Genomic DNA, 22,203 nt, shown 5'->3' with positions numbered 1-22,203 from the left:
GGAGAAATGCTCACTAACAGGGATGTAAACAAAATTGTGCACAAAATCTTAGAGAAATAAGCTTTTTGTGCGTATGGAACATTTCTAGGATCTTTTATTTCAGTTCATGAAACACTTTACATGTTGCGTTTATATTTTTGTTTCCGTCTACATCACAGAAGACTGAAATATAACAACACCATTTGACATAGAAACACCAGAATTTCACCGGTTAAAAAAAAGAAAAACGTTTATTAATTATGATATTATGAAAAATATGAATAACATTCCACCCATGAGGCATCTAGGTCATTCAACCACAGGAAAGAGCTACCCAATCCTGTGAACAGGTTAGGCAACTCCGGTGTCTATACTTCAACAGCAAAGTTAGATAAGAAGTGTTGCTTTGTAAATGTCATTCCTGTTCATCGTGTTAAATTTGTACAATATAAATAAAAATGTTCCTTGGATATTTTTTGCACATGACATATTCTAATATATATTTCAGAGCATTATTATTTACCTATCCCAACATTGGCACGTATTATTTATCCCAACATTGGGATGTGCATAGGCACTTTAGGAACTCATGCACTTGTGTAAGCCTCATTAAAGCTACAGCTGTGCTAATGTTGCGTCTAGGAGGTAGGTGAAGGAGTCAGGCGCAGGAGAGCAGAGATGTCTGAGAAGCGTACTTTAATTGGCAAGTCCACCAACACAGGTATGGCACAATCAAAAAGGTACAACGCCCTCGACAACAGAGAACCCGTACAAACGCACGGAGGATCAAACAACGTTCCGACAATAACACTCTTATGAATCCGTGAAAACAAAGAATGGCATAACCTCACCGAGCACATCACAATGAAAGAATAATCCCGCACAAACCTAGGCAGGGTAAATATATACACACAGAAATTAAGGCAAATGAAACCAGGTGTGAAAAGAACCACAGACAAAACAAACAGAAAAGGAAAAAGGGATCGGTGATGGCTAGTAGAGAGGAGAGGAGCTACCTTCGGTGGAAGTTGTGACAACAACACTGTCAGTGTTCAACCATAACATGTGATGACAATACAACAGAACAGATTAACCTAAATGACATTTACTCTCACGGGTGACCAAAAATAACTATCTGAAAGCCACATGTCTAGTCTTTTGATCTGACCCACTGGGTCATATCTCAATAACCCAGCATGAATAAACCAGCACCCAGCATCAATAACCCAACAGTTTTTAAAGAAAAAAAAACAACTCAAAAAAATGTTGGGGTTGTTTGGATGACCCAACTGCTGAGTTACAGGTTTTGGGTCACAGTGTATCTTCTCAACGGAGGAGGAGATCAGTCCGATGATTCACATGATTCAAGTTGTATATTCATCATAAATTATGGAATGATTGATTAAATGATTGATTGATGGAAATTGCATATCTGAGATTGTCAAACTCTCACTCCCCCCCACCTCCATCTTTGACTTACCCTCTCACACTCAACTTTATCTCTCCCCCCGACCCCTCCCTCCCTTGTCTCTATAGCGATGAGTCGCAGCATCGTACGACAGAGTAAGTTCCGACACGTCTTTGGCCAGGCGGTGAAGACGGAGCAGGGCTACGATGACATACGCGTTTCCAAGGTGACGTGGGACAGCTCGTTCTGTGCCGTCAACCCAAAGTTCCTGGCCGTCATCGTGGAGTCCAGCGGGGGCGGAGCCTTCCTCGTCCTGCCCCTCTCTAAGGTCAGTCAGCCCTTTAAAGGAGCAATCCGCGGTTGAAACTAATAGCAAAGCAGTATCCCCACCACTTCTTTTGGTTAACAGCTGAGGGATGAGTCTGGAGGTTGAGGGTATCTGTTTTTGACCTTTACCTGTATTTTTTAAAAACTTATCCTGAAAGCAAGTCTATGGGCCTAAAGACAGTCATCCATGGTTCGGATTTGTTTCCAAAGCCACTACTAATACTATTTTAACGTTATAGCCACTGCTAACCAAAAATGGGAGTGATAGGGAAAACTCACAATATGAAAAAATGTGTGACCCATTGAAATCAACTCAATGACAGGGATCAGGATTCAACCAGAACACATGTGCTAACGTTGCTACGTCTCTGTGTTTGAGTGTGTGTGTGTGTACTGACTCATGCAGACACGTGTGTACGTGTGTACGTGTGTGTGTGTGTGTACAGTAATCTCTACGCCCCTGAGTCTCACCTTTCACCCGTATAGGGGTCTTCTCTCTTGGGCCAGGTTCTCCAGGTGTTTGCTTTGTGCACCAGAGCAAAGTTCTGCACCTGTTTCTTTCCACGGGGAAAAACACACAGAAACAATAGAACTAAAGAAAGAACAAATATGTTAACAGGAAATAAGTATTGCTTCATAAGTCTAGATTAATAAGTATAGATAAATAAGTATAGCTTCATAAGTCTAGATGAATAAGTATAGCTACATAAGTATAGCTAGATAAGTATAGCTAGATAAGTATAGCTACATAAGTATAGCTAGATAAGTATAGCTAGATAAGTATAGCTACATAAGTCTAGCTAGATAAGTATAGCTAGATAAGTATAGCTACATAAGTATAGCTAGATAAGTATAGCTTCATAAGTATAGCTAGATAAGTATAGATAAATAAGTATACTTGGGCTCCTGAGTGGCACAGCGGTCTAAGGCACTGCATCTCAGTGCTAGAAGTGTCCCTACAGACCCTGGTTCGATTCCAGGCTGTATCACAAACGGCCGTGATTGGGAGTCCCATAGGGCGGCGCACAACTGGCCCAGCATCGTCCGGGTTAGGGTTTGGCCGGGGTAGGCCGTCATTGTAAATAAGAATGTGTTCTTAACTGACTTTCTTAGTTAAATAAAGGTTAAATAAAAAAAGAAGTATACATAGATAGATAAATACAGCTAAATAAATAGAGATAGATAAAGACAGTTTCATGTTTTTAGGTTATCTAACTTTCCTGGAAAAAATAATAGCTTGAAACTTTGCACCTGGTGCTGTCACGTTCCTGACCTATTTCTGTTAGTTTGTTGTATGTGTTAGTTGGTCAGGACGTGAGTTTGGGTGGGCATTCTATGTTGTCTGTTTCTATGTTGGTTTAAGGGTTGCCTGGTATGGCTCTCAATTAGAGGCAGGTGTTTGGCGTTCCTCTAATTGAGAGTCATATTTAGGTAGGTTGTTTCACAGTGTTCGTTGTGGGTGGTTGTCTCCTGTGTCTGTGTATATGTTTGCACCATACGGGACTGTTTGCGGTTTGTTCGTTTTATGTAGTCTGTTCCTGTTCATTGCGTTCTTCACGTTATATGTAAGTTCGTCGTTCAGGTCTGTCTGCATCGTTTATTTGTTTTGTTTGTTTATGCAAGTTTAGTTAGTTTTTTCGTCGTGTTCAATAAATCATGTCATTTCACTACACTGCGCCTTGGTTCGATCACTACTCCTCCTCTTCGGATGAAGAGGAGGAGGAACGCCGTTACAGGTGCGAACCGAAAGCTTAGTCTGATCTTACGTACACTGCTCTCTCTCCAGGATACACTAACTAACTGGAGAGGATTGTTCCTACAATCAACTCAAGGCTCAGACTAACTAAACACCTGTTTAGTAAAACCTGCCAAGACATTTACCAGAGAACCCGATTCTCTGAGGATTTACAGAGTTCTAGACTGGTGAGATAAGAGCTGGGTTTAATCAGCTGTTTATTTTAGTGTTTGCTGAAGGTATCTTGCTGTCAAGAGATTTTAGTCATTTAGCAGACACTCTTATCTGGAGAGACTTACAGTTGGTGCATTCATCTCAAGGTAGCTAGGTGGGACAACCGCATATCACAGTCATAGTAAGTGAAACGTTCCTCAATAAAGCAGCTATGTATAAGCAGAAACGTTGGCTAATTAATAAATGTATTGCATCAATATAACAACAGAACAACATGCAACCTTCTTTTTCTTTTTATGCGTGTGTTGGTACCAGGCTGTGTTGGTAACAGAGTGTGTTGGTAACAGGGTGTGTTGGTAACAGAGTGTGTTGGTAACATGGTGTGTTGGTAACAGAGTGTGTTGGTAACAGGGTGTGTTGGTAACAGGGTGTGTTGGTAACAGGGTGTGTTGGTAACAGGGTGTGTTGGTAACAGGGTGTGTGGTAACAGGCTGTGTTGGTCACAGGGTGTGTTGGTAACAGGGTGTGTTGTGTTGGTAACAGGGTGTTTGGTACAGGGTGTGTTGGTAACAGGGTGTGTTAACAGGCTGTGTTGGTAACAGAGTGTGTTGGTAACAGGGTGTGTTGGTAACAGGGTGTGTTGGTAAAGGAACAGGTGTGTGTTTGGTAACAGGGTGTTTGGTAAGAGGGTGTGTTGGTAACACGGGTGTGTTGGTAACAGGCTGTGTTGGTAACAGGCTGTGTTGGTAACAGGCTGGTTGTTGGAACGAGTTGTTGGTACAGAGTGTGTTTGGTAACAGGCTGTGTTGGTAACAGGCTGTGTTGTAAAAGTGCTGTGTTGGTAACAGAGCTGTTGGTTGGTTAACAGCTGTGTTGGTAACAGGCTGTGTTGGTAACAGGGTGTGTTGGTAACAGGGCTGTGTTTGGTAACAGGCTGTGTTGGTAACAGGCTGTTGTTGGTAACAGGTGTGTTGGTAACAGGTGTGTTGGTAACAGAGTGTGTTGGTAACAGAGTGTGTGTGGTAACAGGGTGTGTTGGTACAGGGTGTGTTGGTAACAGGGTGTGTTGGTAACGAGGTGGTTGGTAACGGGGTGTGTTGGTAACGGGTGTGTTGGTAACGAGGGTGTGGTTTGGTAACGGGGTGTGTTGGTAAACGGGGTGTGTTGGTAACGGGGTGTTTGTAAACGGGGTGTGTTGGTAACAGGGTGTGTTTGTTGGCCTTCTTATTCAGTCTGTATACATTGCTTAGGGAAGAATTGGACAGATAGAGGGAAGCAGAGTAGGAGGGAAGGAGAGATAGAAACAGTATATATTAAGAGGGTTGGAGAGTCTGGTAACTGTATATATATAATATATATATATACAGTTGAAGTGGAAGTTTACATACACTTAGGTTGAGTCATTAAAACTTGTTTTTCACACTCCACACATTTCTTTGTTAACAAACTATAGTTTTGGCAAGTCGGTTAGGACATCTACTTAGTGAAATGTCACAAGTAATTTTTTACAACAATTGTTTTACAGATTATTTCATTTCATAATTCACTGTATCACATTCCAGTGGGTCAGAAGTTTACATACACTAAGTTGACTGTGCCTTTAAACACCTTGGAAAATTCCAGAAAATGATGTCAATGGCTTTAGAAGCTTCTGATAGGCTAATTGACATAATTTGAGTCAATTGGAGGTGTACCTGTGGATGTATTTCAAGGCTTACCTTCAATCTCAGTACCTCTTTGCTTGACATCATGGGAAAATCAAAAGAAATCAGCCAAGACCTCAAAAACATTGTAGGCCTCCACAAGTCTGGTTCATCCTTGGGAGCAATTTCCAAACGCCTGAAGGTACCACGTTCATCTGTATAAACAATAGTACGCAAGTATAAACACCATGGGACCATGCAGCCATCATACCAATCAGGAAGGAGATGCGTTCTGTCTCCTAGAGATGAACGTACTTTGGTGCGAGAAGTGCAAATCAATCCCAGAACAACATCAACAGACCTTGTGAAGATGCTGGAGGAAACAGGTCGAAAAGTATCTATATCTACAGTAAAACGAGTCCGATATCGACATGACCTGAAAGGCCGCTCAGCAAGGAAGAAGCCACTGCTCCAAAACCACCATAAAAAAAGCCAGACTATGGTTTGCAACTGCACATGGGGACAAAGATYGTACTTTTTGGAGAAATGTCCTCTGGTCTGATGAAACAAAAAAATAACTGTTTGGCCATAATGACCATCGTTATGTTTGGAGGAAAAAGGGGGAGGCTTGCAAGCCGAATAACACCATCCCAACCGTGAAGCACGGGGGTGGCAGCATCATATTGTGGGGGTGCTTTGCTACAGGAGGAACTGGTGCACTTCACAAAATAGATGGCATCATGATGATGGAAAATTATGTGTGTATATTGAAGCAACATCTCAAGACATCAGTCAGGAAGTTAAAGCTTGGTCGCAAATGCATCGTCCAAATGCATACTTCCAAAGTTGTGGCGAAATGGCTTAAGGACAACAAAGTCAAGGTATTGGAGTGGCCATCACAAAGCCCTGACCTCAATCCTATAGAACATTTGTGGGCAGAACTGAAAAACCATGTGCGAGCAAGGATCCCTACAAACCTGACTCAGTTACACCAGCTCTGTCAGGAGGAATGGGCCAAAATTCACCCAACTTATTGTGGGAAGCTTGTGGAAAGCTACCCGAAACGTTTGACCCAAGTTAAATAATTTAAAGGCAATGCTACCAAATTCTAATTGAGTGTATGTAAACTTCTGACCCACTGGGAATGTGATGAAAGAAATAAAAGCTGAAATATATCATTAATAACTCATCCACCTGGTCAGCATGACAAAACGTTGAGGTGAGAGGATTTTACAGTCGCTAGTGAAGTATACACACCCCTTGCACAGTCTTCACATTTTGCTGCCTTAAACTAAAAGAACAATGATGCATTGATTGGGTATGTCTTCACACCCTAGTTAATACTTGGTGGAAGCTCCTTTGGCCGCCGTTACAGCTGTGGATCATTTTGAATAAGATTCAACCAACTTTGCACAACTCTTAGGGAAACATTTTTCCATTGTTTTTGTCAAAATTGCTCAAGCTCAGTAAATTTGGTTAGGAGTCATTGATTGACAGCAATATTCAAGCCTTGTCTCTGGTTTTCAAGCAAATTTATGTCAGGACTGCAGCTGGACCACTCAGGAAAAGCCATTCTGGTGTGTCTTTGGCATTAAACATTTTATAATTTTCCTGCTGAAAATACAACTATATCCCAGGGTTAGGTTTTCAGAAGACTGAGGCAGGGTTTCCACATTTTTTATATGGGCTTTGAGCCTTACAAATTGATTTTTATCCTAACAAACGCCCTAGTCTCTGCCAGTGACAAGCATACCCATAACATGAGGCTGCCACCACAATACTTGACAATACATCTTAATTTTTAGATTTTTTATTAATTTGGAAAATTTTCGCAAATTTTCTTTCACTTTGAAAATGTAGAATAGGTTGTGTAGATCTGTAGAACAAAAATTACTCCTTTTTAGATTTAATTAGATTTTAAGGCAGCAAAATGTGAAGACTGTGCAATGGATGTGTAGATTTTTTTACATTTTTTATTATGTTGGTATTTTCTTTGTAAATGTTTGCATTTGTTTGTCACATGGAATGTGGGGTTTGGTTGTCACAATCAACTACATTATAAAACATTTTGGGGATGGTTGTGGGAAATTCCACGGTAACAGAATGACATCATGGGTTCCTGATCTGTACTATACAGAAATGCATAATGATGAATGTCATTGTCTTCACGGTGATAGGTACACAAGGGAGAACCATGTAGAATCCTACTTTGCATGTTTTGGTATCATTCTACACATTGGCTATTATTTTAATGAGCTCCGCCTCCAAACAAGACCAAATTTGGTTGGTCCGAACCTGACCAAATCTGTACCAATCATAACACGTCTATGTTTTACAGGCTTGGACACCACAGCAGTAGAGTTCAGTACATTACATTACAGCACAGTGGATTATACTGTACTCTGCTGTACTCTAATCTCCTCTCCTGAACTATACTCTACTGTTTTCTAAGACCCATTTTCCATCTGTTTGACCAGAAATAAAAGCATTTGTTTATCCCTGATTTTTAGAATGGAAAATGTTTGAAACATTTATATATATGCTTTAATTTCAGAGAAATATAGCCTAGACTCGTAGCTTTCATTTGACACCAAATGTATATGTTAGTGCCTTATACATGGAAATGCCCTTGTTACAATCCAACCCACTGTAACCGTATTGTTTGGGGACACTGTCACTGCCACTATACAATAAACACCGAATCTCTCTTCATTGCCTCCCTCTCACACACATATTTTCTCTGTCACACACTCACACACACATGCATGTGTACCCCCCCACCCCAACCAAGACACTGCAACAACGCACGCAACTAAATGTACTCAGAAACATTAAGTATATGGTTATTGTAGGAACTAACTAGATCATATTGCTGTTGCTAGGATGAAGAGTGAACTAACTAGATGCATATTACTGTTGCTAGGATGTAGAGTGAACTAACTAGATGTCTATTTGTTGTTGCTAGGATGTAGAGTGAACTAACTAGATGTCTATTGCTGTTGCTAGATGTAGAGTGAACTAACTAGATGCATATTACTGTTGCTAGGATGTAGAGTGAACTAACTAGATGCATATTGTTGTTGCTAGGATGTAGAGTAAACTAACTCGATGTAGTATTGCTGTTGCAGGATGTAGAGTGAACTAACTAGATGCATTATTGTTGCTAGGATGTAGAGTGAACTAACTAGATGTCATATTACTGTTGCTAGGAAGTAGAGTGAACTAACCTAGATGTCTATTCTGTTGCTAGGATGTAGAGTGAAACTAACATCGATGTCTACTGCGCTTTGCTAGGATGTAGAGTGAACTAACTAGATCTATGTCTGTTGATAGATTAATTGATTGCATATGTATTGTTGCTAGGATGTAGAGTGAACTAACTAGATGTCTATCTGTTGCTAGGATGTAGAGTGAACTAACTAGGATGCATTATTAGTTGTTGCTGGAAGGATTAGAGTGAACTAACTAGATGTCTATTGCTGTTGCTAGGATGTAGAGTGAACTAACAGATGCATATTATTGTGCTAGGATGTAGAGTGAACTAACTAGAATGTCTATTCTGTTGCTAGGTATGTAGAGTGAACTAACTAGATGCATATTATGTTTGCTAGAGGTGTAGAGTGAACTAACTAGATGTTATTGCTGTTGCAGATGTAGAGTGAACTAACTAGATGCATATTAATTGTTGCTAAGGATGTAGAGTGAACTAACTAGATGTCTATTACTGTTGCTAGGCATGTAGAGTGACTAACTAGATGTCATATTCTGTTGCTAGGATGTAGAGTGAACTACGATGTCTATGCTGTTGCTAGGATGTAGAGTGAACTAACAGATGCATATTGCTGTGCGTAGTATTAGAATTACTAACTAGAGTCTATGCTGTTGCTAGGATGTAGAAGTGAACTAACTAGAATGTCTATTGCTGTGCTAGGATGTAGAGTGAACAACTAGATTTCATTACTGTTGCTAGGATGTAGAGTGAACTAACTAGATGTCTATTAGTTGCTAGATGTAGAGTGAAACTAACTAGATGCATATTACGTTGCTGAGGATGTAGATGTGAACTAACTAGATGTCTATGCTGTTGCTAGGATGTAGAGTGAACTAACTAGATCGATACTGTTGCTAGGATGTAGAGTGAACAAACTAGATTGCATATTACTGTTGCTAGGATGTAGAGTGAACTAACTAGATGCATATTACTGTTGCTAATGTAGAGTGAACTAACTAGAATGCATATGCTGTGTCTAGGATGTAGAGTGAACTAACTAGATGTCTATTACTGTTGCTAGGATGTAGAGTGAACTAACTAGATGTCTATTGTTTGCTAGGATGTAGAGTGAACTAACTAGATGCATATGCTAGTTGCTAGGATGTAGAGTGAACTAACTAGAAGTTCTATGCTGTTGCTGAGGATTAGAGTGAACTAACAGATGCATATTGCTGTGGCTAGGATGTAGAGTGAACTAACTAGATGTCTATTGCTGTTGCTAGGATGTAGAGTGAACTAACTCGATGTCTATGCTGTTGCTAGGATGTAGAGTGAACTAACTAGATGCAATTACTGTGTGTGCTAGGATGTAGATGAACTAACTAGATGTCTATGCTGTTGTGCTAGGATGTAGAGTGAACTAACTAGATGCTATTGCTGTGCTAGGAGTAGAGTGAACTAACTAGATGTCTATTACTGTTGCTAGGATGTAGAGTGAACTAACTAGATGTCTATTACTAGTTGCTAGGATGTAGAGTGAACTAACTAGATGCATATTACTGTTGCTAGGATGTAGAGTGAACTAACTAGAATGTCTATTACTGTTGCTAGGATTAGAGTGAACTAACTGAGAGCATATTACTGTTGCTAGGATGTAGAGTGAACTAACTAGATCTATTCTGTTGCTAGGATGTAGAGTGAACTAACTAGATGCATATTACTGTTCTAGGATGTAGAGTGAACTAACTAGATGCATATTACTGGCAGGATGTAGAGTGAACTAACTAGATGCATATTACTGTTGCTAGGATGTAGAATGAACTACTAGATGTCTATTGCTGGTTGCTAGGATGTAGAGTGAACTAACTGATGAATATTACTGTTGCTTAGGATGTAGAGTGAACTAACTAGATGTTCATTGCTGCTAGGATGTAGAGTGAACTAACTAGATGCATATTGCTGTTGCTAGGATGTAGAGTGAACTAACTAGAATGCATAAGCTGTTGCTAGGATGTAGAGTGAACTAACTAGATGTCTATTCTGTTGCTAGGATGTAGAGTGAACTAACTAGATGCATATTGCTGTTGCGAAGGATGTAGAGTGAACTAACTAGATGCATATTATGGTTGCTAGGATGTAGAGATGAACTAACTAATGTCTATTCTGTTGCTAGAGTAATGAACCAATATTATTGTTGCTAGGATGTAAGTGAACTAACTAAGGATGTCTATTGCTGTTGCTAGATGTAGAGTGAACTAACTAATGCATATTGCTGTTGCTAGGATGTAGAGTGAACTACAGATGTCTATACTTGTGTCAGGATGTAGAGTGAACTAACTAGAATTCTATTGTTGGCTAGGATGTAAGATGAACTAACTAGATGCCTATTGCTGTTGCTAGGATGTAGAGTGAACTAACTAGATGCACTATCTGTTGCTAGATGTAGAAGTGAACTAACTAGATGCTATTGCTGTTCTAGATGAGAGTACTACTAATCATATGTTTGCTAGGATGTAGAGTGAACTAACTATATGTCATGCTGTTGCTAGGATGTAGAGTGAACTAACTAGATGCATATTATGTTGCTAGGATGTAGAGTGAACTAACTAGATGTCTATTGCTGTTGCTAGGATGTAGAGTGAACTAACTAGATGTCTATTGTTTGTTGCTAGGATGTAGAGTGAACTAACTAGATGCATTATTGTTGCTAGGATGTAGAGTGAACTAACTGATGTCTATTGCTGTTGCTAGGATGTAGAGTGAACTAACTGATGCATATTGCTGTTGCTAGGATGTAGAGTGAACTAACTAGATGCATTCTATTGTGTGCTAGGATTAAGTGAACTAACTAGATGTCTATGTGCTAGGATGTAGAGTGAACTAACTAGATGTCATATTATGTTGCTGAGATGTAGAGTGAACTAACTAGATGTTCTATTGCTGTTGCTAGGATGTAGAGTGAACTAACTAGATGTCTACGCTGTTGCTAGGATGTAGAGTGAACTAACTAGATGCATATATTGTTTGCTAGGATAGAAGTGAACTAACTAGATGTCTTATCTGCTGTGCTAGGATGTAGAGTGAACTAACTGATGTCTATTGCTGTTGCTAGGATGGTAGGAGTGAACTAACTAGATGCTATTGCGTTGCTAGGATGTAGAGTGAACTAACTGATGTCTATGTTGTTGCTAGGGATGTAGAGTGAACTAAACTAGATGCATATTATTGTTGCTAGGATGTAGAGTGAACTAACTAGATGTCTTTCTGTTGCTAGGATGTAGAGTGAACTAACTAGATGTCTACTGCTGTTGCTAGGATGTAGAGTGAACAACTAGATGCATATATTGTTCTGAGAATGTAGAAAGTGAAACTAAACTAGATTCTATTGCTGTTGCTAGAGATTGTAGAGTGAACTAACTAGATGTCTATTGCTGTGCTAGGTGTAGACTAAACTAACTAGATGCTATTGCTGTTGCTAGGATGTAGAGTGAACTACTAGATGTCTATTGTTGTTGCTAGGAGTAGAGTGAACTAACTACAGTAAATAGGACTATGTCACAGTGCCGTGAGTCATCCTCCTGTCTGTCCCGTCCTGTGTGATGTATGGGTCGTCTGGATAAGAACACACCCGTTGTGACTGGCCACGCTGGGCTGCCTGGACCATCGACTGTGCCTCACAACGACAACATCTGGCATCCGTGCAGAGGACCCACACGCCACATGGTAAGGCTGGCAGCCTTGAGAGAGAGTGTGTGTTGTGTGTGTGGTGTGTTGTGTGTGTGTGTGTGTGTGTGTGGTGGTGTGGTGTGTGTGTGTCGGTGTGCGTGTGTGTGTGTGGTGTTGTGGTGTGTGTCGGCTGCTCTGTTTGCTCTGTCATGTATGAACTGTCAGTGTCTCCAACAAGCTGTTATTCTACTGATCTGTCAAACCAAGGTCTCTCTGTGGTCACTAAAAGACCCGCCATGGCTCTTGTCTCATGAGGAGTGCTATAGATACGTGCATTCTTAGAAAAGGGGTGAAGGGGTGGGGTTGTTGGGGGTAAACGGCTGGTTTAATTATAAACATTGTTAACATAGTGCCCTGCCCCCAAGACCCCTCCCTTATTAACCAATCAGATGACAGATATGAGACCTCTAAGGGAGGCAGATGGAGAGGAGATGAAGATATCAAAGCTATGTGTGGTGTGTGTGTGTGTGTGTGTGTGTGTCTGCAAGAAATGTGGTTGATCAACCCTCTAGTGCTACAGTCCGCAAGGCTTGCATCACAAGGCTAGCACAAGGACGTGTGTGGGTGTGTGTCAGTGGGAGCTGCTGAGGGAGAGGACGTCTCATAATAATAGCCTGAAACGGAGCAAATGGATGGCATCGCAACACATGTTTTGAGTTTGATACCAGTTCCACTGAATCCCTCAGTCATTACACGAGCCTGTCTCGCCAATATTAAGGTAACACAACCCTGTGTGTGTGGTGTGTGTGTGTTGTGTGTGTGTGTGGTGTGTGTGTGTGTGTGTGTGTGTGTGTGTGTGTGTGTGTGTGTGTGTGTGTGTGTGTGTGTGGTGGTGTATGTGGTGTGATGTGTTGATGATGTGTGATGTGTGTTGTGTGTTTGTGTGTGTGTTATGATGTTGTGTTGGTGTGTGTTTGTGTGTGGGTTTTGTGTGTGTGGTGTGTGTGTAGTTGTGTGTGTGTGAAGGTGTTGTGTGTGGATGGGTGTGGTGTGTGTGTGTTGTGTCTGGTTGTGTGGTGGTCGTGAATGTGTGTGTGTGTGGTGTTCGGTTATCAGAGAGGGAACATGTTGTGATCGCAAACACAGGGATTTTCTGAACAATGAAAACATGTTGAGATTAATCAAGGAGTAGCTATCATATGATGGTACTGCCAGTCTTGGTAACAAGTAGCTTTGTGTAATGATGGTGTACAGTACAGGCTATGAGAATGAATGGTTAGAAGTACAGGCTGATGTTCATAAAGACAATGTTGTCACTACACTGATGCCTTTGTTCTGGTAATGGGATAAACAAGATTGCTATCGACAGCTGACGACAGACGAACAGATCAGAGACAGATGGAGGTAACTGCCCAAGATAATGGATGAACTCTTAGTAAGATCGAGGGTTCTGGTGGTGTATCTGTTAGGTGGTGGATGTGCGAATTTCGCTTTTGCATGGTTTTGAGGTCCAGCTCCAACCCTTAGAGAGCAGGTAAACACACAATAAATACACAGGCATTCTGAGTGGATCACTTGTCATCCTCTGTTGATCCATTTTGCCAGGATGACATGCCTCCATCCCACGGGCACGAGTGGGTTACTTGGATGGTTTGGATGGAGCATGAAAGAATGTAAACATATGCCATGGGACGCTCATCACGTCAAGATATTCAACCATTGAACATTTATGGGCAATTCTGGACGCGCGCTGAGACCATGCATCACAAAACAATTTCGTCTGTGGAAGAATGAATTGTTGCATCCATCAATAGAGTTCCAGCCACTTGTGGTCTAGCCAAGGTGAGCTTGAAAGCTGTTCTGGGGCATGTGGTGGCCAACGCCACTAGTTAGACACTTTTATTTGGTGTTTCCGGTAGTGAGTGCGGTAGGTAGGTAGGTAGTAGGCAGGAGGGTAGGAGGGAGAGGGAGAGGAGAGGGAGAGGGGAGGGAGAGGGAGGGAAGGAGAGGGAGTGGCGATCGAGGGAGAAGGGAGAGGGAGAGGAGATCCTACTCATTCCAGTGTTTTTCTTTATTTTGACTATTTTCTACATTGTAGAATACACCTCACATACACCTGTACTTGTACATACACCTCACTTGCTTTGGCAATGTTAACACATGTTTCCCATGCCAATAAAGCCCATTGAATTGAGAGACAGAGAGCGAGAGAGAGAGAGACCTACTCATTCCAGTGTTTTTCTTTATTTTGACTATTTTCTACATTGTAGAATAATAGTGAAGACATCAAAACTTTGAAATAACACATATGGAATCATGTAGTAACCAGAAAGAAGTATTAAACAAATCAAAATATATGTTATATATTAGATTCTTGAAAGTAGCCACCCTTTGCCTTGATGACAGTTTTGCACACTCTTGGCATTCTCTCAACCAGCTTCACCTGGAATGCTTTTCCAACAGTCTTGAAGGTGTTCTCACATATGCTTTTATAAACATTTTTATTTAACCTTTATTTAACTAGGCAAGTCAGTTAAGAACAAATTATTATTTACAATGATGGCCGGGTAGGCCGCCATTGTTCTGTTGAAAAACAAATGATAGTCCCACTAAGCGCAAACCAGATGGGATGGTGTATTTCTGCAGAATGCTGGTTAAGTGTGCCTTGAATTCTAAATAAATCACTGACAGTGTCACCAGCAAAGCACCCCCACACCTCCTCCTCCATGCTTCACGATGGGAACCACACATGCGGAGATCATCCGTTCACCTACTCTGCGTCTCACAAAGACGCAGCGGTTGGAACCAAAACCTCACATTTGGACTCATTCAGTCTAATGTCCATTGCTTGTGTTTCTTGGCCCAAGCATGTCTCTTCTTCTTATTGGTGTCCTTTAGTAGTGGTTTCTTTGCTGCAAATCGACCATGAAAGCCTGATTCACACAGTCTCCTCTAAACAGTTGATGTTGAGATGTGTCTGTTACTTGAACTCTGTGAAGCATTTATTTTGGCTGCAATTTCTGAGGCTGGTAACTCTCTAATTAACTTATCCTCTGCAGCAGAGGTAACTCTGGGTCTTCCTTTCTTGTGGCGGTCCTCATGAGAGCCAGTTTCATCATAGCGCTTGATGGTTTTTGCGACTGCACTTGAAGAAACTTTCAAAGTTCTTGAAATGTTCCATATTGACTGACCTTCATGTCTTAAAGTAATGATGGACTGTCGTTTCTCTTTGCTTATTTGAGCTGTTCTTGCCATAATATGGACTTGGGCTATCTTCTGTATACTACCCCTACCTAGTCACAACACAACTGATTGGCTCAAACGCATTTAGAAGGAAACAAATTCCACAAATTAATTTTTAACAAGGCACACCTGTTTATTGAAATGCATTCCAGGTGACTACCTCATGAAGCTGGTTAAGAGAATGCCAAGAGTGTGCAAAATATATTTTGATTTGTTTAACACTTTTTTGGTTACTTCATGATTCCATGTGGGTTATTTCATAGTTTTGATGTCTTCACTATTATTCTACAATGTAGAAAATAGTAAAAAATAAAGAGTAGTTGTGTCCAAACTTTTGACTGGTACTGTGTGTGTAACGTTGTATTGTGTCCCCCTGCAGGTGTGGCAGATCCCTGACCAGATGGGGACCCAGCCCATATCAGAGCCCATCGTGGTGCTGGAGGGACACTCCAAACGTGTCGGCATTGTCACCTGGCACCCCACTGCACGCAACATACTACTCACTGCAGGTACACACACACACACACACACACACACACACAACACACAACATACTCCTCAATACTACTCAATGCAGGTACACACACACACACACACTCACACTCACACTCACACACACACTTTTACTCCCTCACCCTCCCCCTCTCCCTCCTCTCCCTCCCTCTCTCCCTCTCCCTCCCTCTCTCCCTCCTCTCACCATCCCCTCTCCCTCTCTCTCCCTCTCTCCTCCCTCCCTCTCCTCCTCCTCTCCCTCCCCTCCCTCACCCTCCCCTCTCCCTCCCTCTTCCCTCCCCTCCCCCTCTCCCTCCCTCCCTCTCTCTCTCCCCAGGCAGTGATAACCTGATAATAATCTGGAACGTGGGGACTGGCGAGGCCCTCATCTCCATGGATGACACCCAGACCTCATCTACAACTCAGCTGGAAACCGTAACGGTAGTCTGTTCTGCACCACCTGTAAGGACCGACGCCCTCCGCGTGTGTGACCCCGCAAGAGAGAGGGTGGTTGCGGGTGAGTTGGGGAGGGGGGAGGGAGGGAGGTGGTCGCGGTGAGTTGGGGAGGAGGAGTGTGGGAGGGGTGGTGGAGGTGGGAGTTGGTGAGTTGGGGAGGGGATGGGAGTGGGTGAGTGGGGAGGGAGGAGGTGAGTTGGGGGAGAGGAGGTGGTGAGAGTTGGAGGGAGGTGAGTGAGTGGGGGAAGGAGGAGGTGAGTTGGGGGAGGGAGGAGGTGAGTTGGGGAGGGGTGGTGAGTTGGGGAGGGAGGGAGGAGGTGAGTTGGGGAGGAGAGTGGTGAGTTGATTATGGGAGGAGGGTGGGGATGGGAGGAGTGGTGAGTTGGGGAGGGGAGGGAGGTGAGTTGGGGGAGGCGGTGGTGAGTTCGGGAGGGGGAGGGAGGTGTGAGCTATGGAGGGAGGACAGGTGTGAGTTGGGGAGGGAGAGGGAGTGGTGAGTTGCGGGGGAGGGGAGGGAGAGGTTGAGTTGGGGAGGGAGGGAGGAGGTGGTGAGTTGTAGAGGGAGGAAGGTGGTGAGTTGGGGAGGGAAGGTGGTGAGTTGGGGGGAGGGGGACGGGAGGTAGGTGAGTTGGGGAGGGGATGCGAGGGTGGTGAGTGGGAGGGGGAGGGAGGTGGTGAGTGCGGGGAGGGGAGGGAGCGGTGGTGAGTTGGGGAGGGGAGGGGATGGTGAGTTGAGTTGTATATGGGGAGGGAGGTGGTGAGGTTGGAGGGCAGGAGGGGAGGGAAGGGTGGTGAGTTGGGGGACCTACATCACAATATCTACTAATGAGGTTTGAGCCAACAACAGCACTCGACAGGACGTTCTGGGGAGGGAGGAGAGGAGGTGAGTTGGGCTGCCAGCTACCGACCGCGTAGAGAGCTGTATCGAGGGGAGGGGGAGGCCGGGACAGTGGAGGAGACGGTGGCCCGTACAATTGAGGTGAGTTGTAAGACGCAGGAACGGGGAAGGGATGGAGGTTGGGCGGAGGGAACGGAGGCCGGATCGTGAAGTGGACGAGGAGAACGGGGGAGGAGGCCGAGTGGTGAGTTGGGGAGGGATGCGTCGGTGGTGAGTTGGGGAGAAGGAATGGAGAGGTGGTGAGTTGCGGGAGGGGGAGGATGTGGTGAGGTTGTGTGGGAGGGATGGGAGGGGTGTTGAAGAGTTGGGAGGGGAGGGAGCATCTGCGCGTCCTTGTTGCGGGAGGTGCGTGCATCGACGAGTGCGAGACCGTGGGACCGGGCGGACGGGCGCGTGGGAGCCGGTGGTGACGGTTGGGGAGGCGAGCGTGGTGAGGCTTCGGCCCGGTGGCGACGGGGCTCGGTGACGCTCTCTCGCCTTGGCCCACGAGGGGAGGGAGGGAGGTGCCAGTGAGTTGTAGAGGGGGAGGGAGGTGGTGGTCTGGGGCGGAGGGGGAGGTTAGGTGGTGAGTTGGGGAGGCGGGAGGGACCGGTGGCGAAAGTTGGGGGAGGGGCAGGGAAGAGGTCGGCATGAGTTGGGGGGGGGTGGAGAGGTGGTTGAGTTGACGCGAGGGGGAGCGCGGAGGTGGTGCGCTTGGGAGGGGAAGAGAGGCGGTGGTGCACGTTGGGGGAGGGCAGAGGGAGGCTGGTGAGTTGGGGGAGGGGGTGGGATGGTGGTGAGTTGGGCGAGGGAGGGGGTTGCTTGTCAAAGTGCTTTCGTTGATGCTCCGCTCCTGTTTCCGTGGAGATTGCGTTCATGGTAAAAGCTGCACATGACGGCTCAAACAGAAATGACCTGTAAATGTCACACAGAAGTCTCTGTACTCTGTTATTGATGTCTGGCTTCTCCGTTCTGTCCAATAGGAGAGGATGGCTCCACACGAGGGGATCCGACCAATGAGGGCCATCTTCACCAGAGACGGAAACCTGTTCACTACCGGCTTCACCAGGATGAGCCAGAGAGAGTTGGGCCTGTGGGACCCGGTAATAAACACACACACAAGCCGACACACACACACACACAGACAGGACACACAGACAGGACACACAGACAGGACACACAGTCAGGACACACAGACAGGACACACAGACAGGACACACAGGCAGGACACACAGACAGGACACACAGGCAGGACACACAGACAGGACACACAGTCAGGACACACAGTGGACACGTGTGGACAGACTCAGACAGGACACACACAGTGGACAGGTGTGGACAGACATAGACAGGACACTCACAGTGGACAGGTGATGACAGACACAGACAGGACACTCACAGTGGACAGGTGTGGACAGACAGGACACTCACAGTGGACGGGTGTGGACAGACAGGACACACACAGTGGGCAGGTGTGGACAGACACAGACAGGACACACACAGTGAACAGGTGTGGACAGTCACACTCATATCTCTGACTCATATCTCTGACTCGTATCTCTGACTCATATCTCTGACTCATATCTCTGACTCGTATCTTTGACTCGTATCTCTGACTCGTATCTTTGACTCGTATCTTTGACTCGTATCTCTGACTCGTATCTCTGACTCGTATCTCTGACTCGTATCTTTGACTCGTATCTCTGACTCGTATCTTTGACTCGTATCTTTGACTCGTATCTTTGACTCGTATCTTTGACTCGTATCTCTTGAAGATCAATGAACATCAATCATGTCTTTTCTAATCTTTCTTCAGACACATTTTGAGGAGCCTATTGCACTGCTGGAGTTGGACACAAGTAACGGTGTGTTGTTACCTTACTACGACCCAGACACCAACATGGTTTACCTCTGTGGAAAGGTGTGACGTTATGAGCACACACACACCACACCACACCACACCACACACACACACACACACACACACACACACACACACACTACCTCCTCTAGTACTACTAGTACTGTATATCTCCCTTTAGATCAGGGCCGTCCAACTCGTTCCATGGAGGGCCTAGTGTCTGCTGGGTTTTGGGTTTTCCTTTCAATTAAGACCTAGACAACCAGGTGAAAGGAGTTCCTGACTAATTAGTGACCTTAATTCATCAATCAAGTACCTGGGAGGAGCAAAAACCTGCAGACACTCAGCCCTCCGTGGAATGAGTTTGACACGTGCTTTAGTAGTAAATAATGTTGTCCCCTCCCCTCCTCTACCCTCTCCTCTCCTTTCTCCTCCCCACCCAACCTCCTCTCCTCTGCTCTGCTCTCCCCTCCCTCACCTCACCTCCTCTCTCCACCTCTCCTCTCCTCACCCCTCCATCTCCTCTCCCCTCCCCTGCTATCCCTTCCCAATCCCTCCTCTCCCACCTCTCCTCTCGCCTCCCCTCCTCTCATCTCCTCTGCTCTCCCCTCACCTCACCTCCCCACTACTCTCCTCTCCCCTCCCCACCGCTCCTCCCCTCCCCACCTCTCCAGGGGGACAGTAGTATCCGGTACTTTGAGATAACAGAGGAACCTCCCTATGTCCACTACCTCAGTACCTTCAGCAGCAAGGAGCCTCAGAGGGGGATGGGCTTCATGCCCAAGAGAGGAGTGGATGTCAGCAAGTGTGAGATCGCCAGGTAGGAGACTCACACACATACAAACACACCCACACACATACAAACACACTACACTCAAGGAACCCCTGGAGATCATCACGGAACCATTGGAGATACGCAAGGAACCCCTGGAGATGCTCAAGGAACCCCTGGAGATGCTCAAGGAACCCCAGGAGATCCTCAAGGAGCCCCTTGAGATCATCAAGGAACCCCTGGAGATGCTCAAGGAACCCCTGGAGATGCTCAAGGAGAACCTGGAGATACTCAAGGAGCCCCTGGAGATGCTCAAGGAGCCCCTTGAGATCATCAAGGAACCCCTGGAAATCCTCAAGGAACCATTGCTCGTCAATGGTTCGATCCTATTCGCACCCTCGGTTAGTTGAGGGGTTCTTGGAGAAACCTTTCATGTTGCAATGAAGCAACAGGTCCCTGGAGGAACCCTGGAGTGGAGGTGTGGCTTAGTAGGGGCGTGGATTTAAGATCAATGTTTTCTGGAGTAAATGTGGGAGTAAATGTCATTCCTGTTCATCTGTTCTGTCGTATAGTTGTCACATGTAAAGGTGGAACACTGACAGTGAGGCTGACAGATGAATTTGAGTTAGACAAGAGCCTATGAAAATCTAACAGTAGTAATAATTACCACTTTATTACTATATGTAATCAGCAATGTTAATATTCATATTATTTATATTATAAACTGGGTGGTTTGAGCCCTGAGTGCTGATTGGCTGACAGCCATGGTATATCAGACCGTATACAACGGGTATGACAAAACATTTATTTTTACTGCTCTAATTATGTTGGTAACCAGTTTATAATAGCAATAAGGCACGTCAGGGGTTTGTGGTATATGGACAATATATCACGGCTAAGGGCTGTGTCATAGCACTCGTACATAAAAACATCCCTTAGCTGTGGTATATTGGCCATATACAACACCCACCCCCCCCCGGGCCTTATTGCTTAATTAGATCGTGGACTACAGGAAAAGGAGGGCCGAGCACACCCCCATTCACATCGACGGGGCTCTAGTGGAGCGGGTCGAGAGCTTCAAGTTCCTCGGTGTCCACAACACTAAGGATCTATCATGGTCCAGACACACCAAGACAGTCTTGAAGAGGCCACGACAACGCTTATCCCCCCCCCCCTCAGGAGGCTGAAAAGATTTGGCATGGGACCTCAAAAAGTTCTACAGCTGCACCATCGAGAGCATCCTGACCGGTTGCATCACCGCCTGGTATGGCAACTGCTCGGCATCTGACCGTAAGGCGCTACAGAGGGTAGTGCGTACGGCCCAGTACCTTACAAATTGTCAAAGACTCCAGCCACCCAAGTCATAGAGTGTTCTCTCTGCTACCGGAGTGCCAAGCTTGGGACCAATTGGCTCCTTAACAGCTTCTACCCCCAAAGCCATAAGACTGATGAACAGTTAATCAAATGGCTACTCTGACTATTTACATTGACCCCTTTATTTCATTATTATTATTATTATTATTATTATTATTGTTTTGCACTGACTCTCTTGCACAGGCTCGATGTACACACACACACACACACACACACACACATATTAATGCCACACAAACACACGCACACACAGTCTTGTACACACACACACAACTGCTAGTCTCTATTTATTATCTATGCCTAGTTACTTTTACCCCTACCTACATGTACATATTACCTCAATTACCTTGACTAACCTGTACCCCCGCACATTGACTCGGTACCGGTACCCCCTGTATATAGACTCGTTAYTGTTATTTTATTGTGTTACTATTTTTCCTTTAGTTTATTTAGCTATTTTTTTCTTACTTACTTTAACAGAAAACTCTTTAACAAAACTCTGTTTGTTAAAGAGCATCTTAAGCATTTCACGGTAACCTGTTGTATTCGGGCGCAAATGACAAATACAATACAATTTGATTTGATTTGAATATGTAATACGCATCAATATTTAAAGTAAAAGTTAAATTTGCAGTGTACAAACATAACATGATGAACAGGAATGACATTTACACTGACGGGTGACCAAAAATAACTATCTGAAAGGCACGCCTCCAATAAGCCATGCCTCTACACTATGTTATTAAAATGGATCCGGTTGGAACCTTTACACAGGGGTTCCTCAAAGAACCTTTTTAGAGGGGTTCCTCAAAGAACCTTTTTAGAGGGGTTCCTCAAAGAACCTTTGTAGAGGGGTTCCTCAAAGAACCTTTTTAGAGGGGTTCCTCAAAGAACCTTTTTAGAGGGGTTCCTCAAAGAACCTTTTTAGAGGGGTTCCTCAAAGAACCTTTTTGAACTGGAAAGGTTCTGTCGGTATGGCCTCCCA

The 22,203-nt window shown here is 44.4% G+C and overlaps 1 pseudogene; it reads left to right on the top strand.

Moving 5' to 3' along the window:
• Window positions 1-657: 657 nt before the first annotated feature.
• LOC112070877 (coronin-6-like) lies at window positions 658-19,896 on the top strand (annotated as a pseudogene).
• The last annotated feature ends 2,307 nt before the right edge of the window (window positions 19,897-22,203 follow it).

This window comes from Salvelinus sp. IW2-2015, unplaced genomic scaffold (genome assembly GCF_002910315.2).
Source record: "Salvelinus sp. IW2-2015 unplaced genomic scaffold, ASM291031v2 Un_scaffold1447, whole genome shotgun sequence".
In the NCBI taxonomy this organism is placed as follows: domain Eukaryota; kingdom Metazoa; phylum Chordata; class Actinopteri; order Salmoniformes; family Salmonidae; genus Salvelinus; species Salvelinus sp. IW2-2015.
The sequence above is the reverse complement of the archived record's forward strand: the minus strand, read 5'-3'. Positions and strand labels throughout refer to the sequence as shown.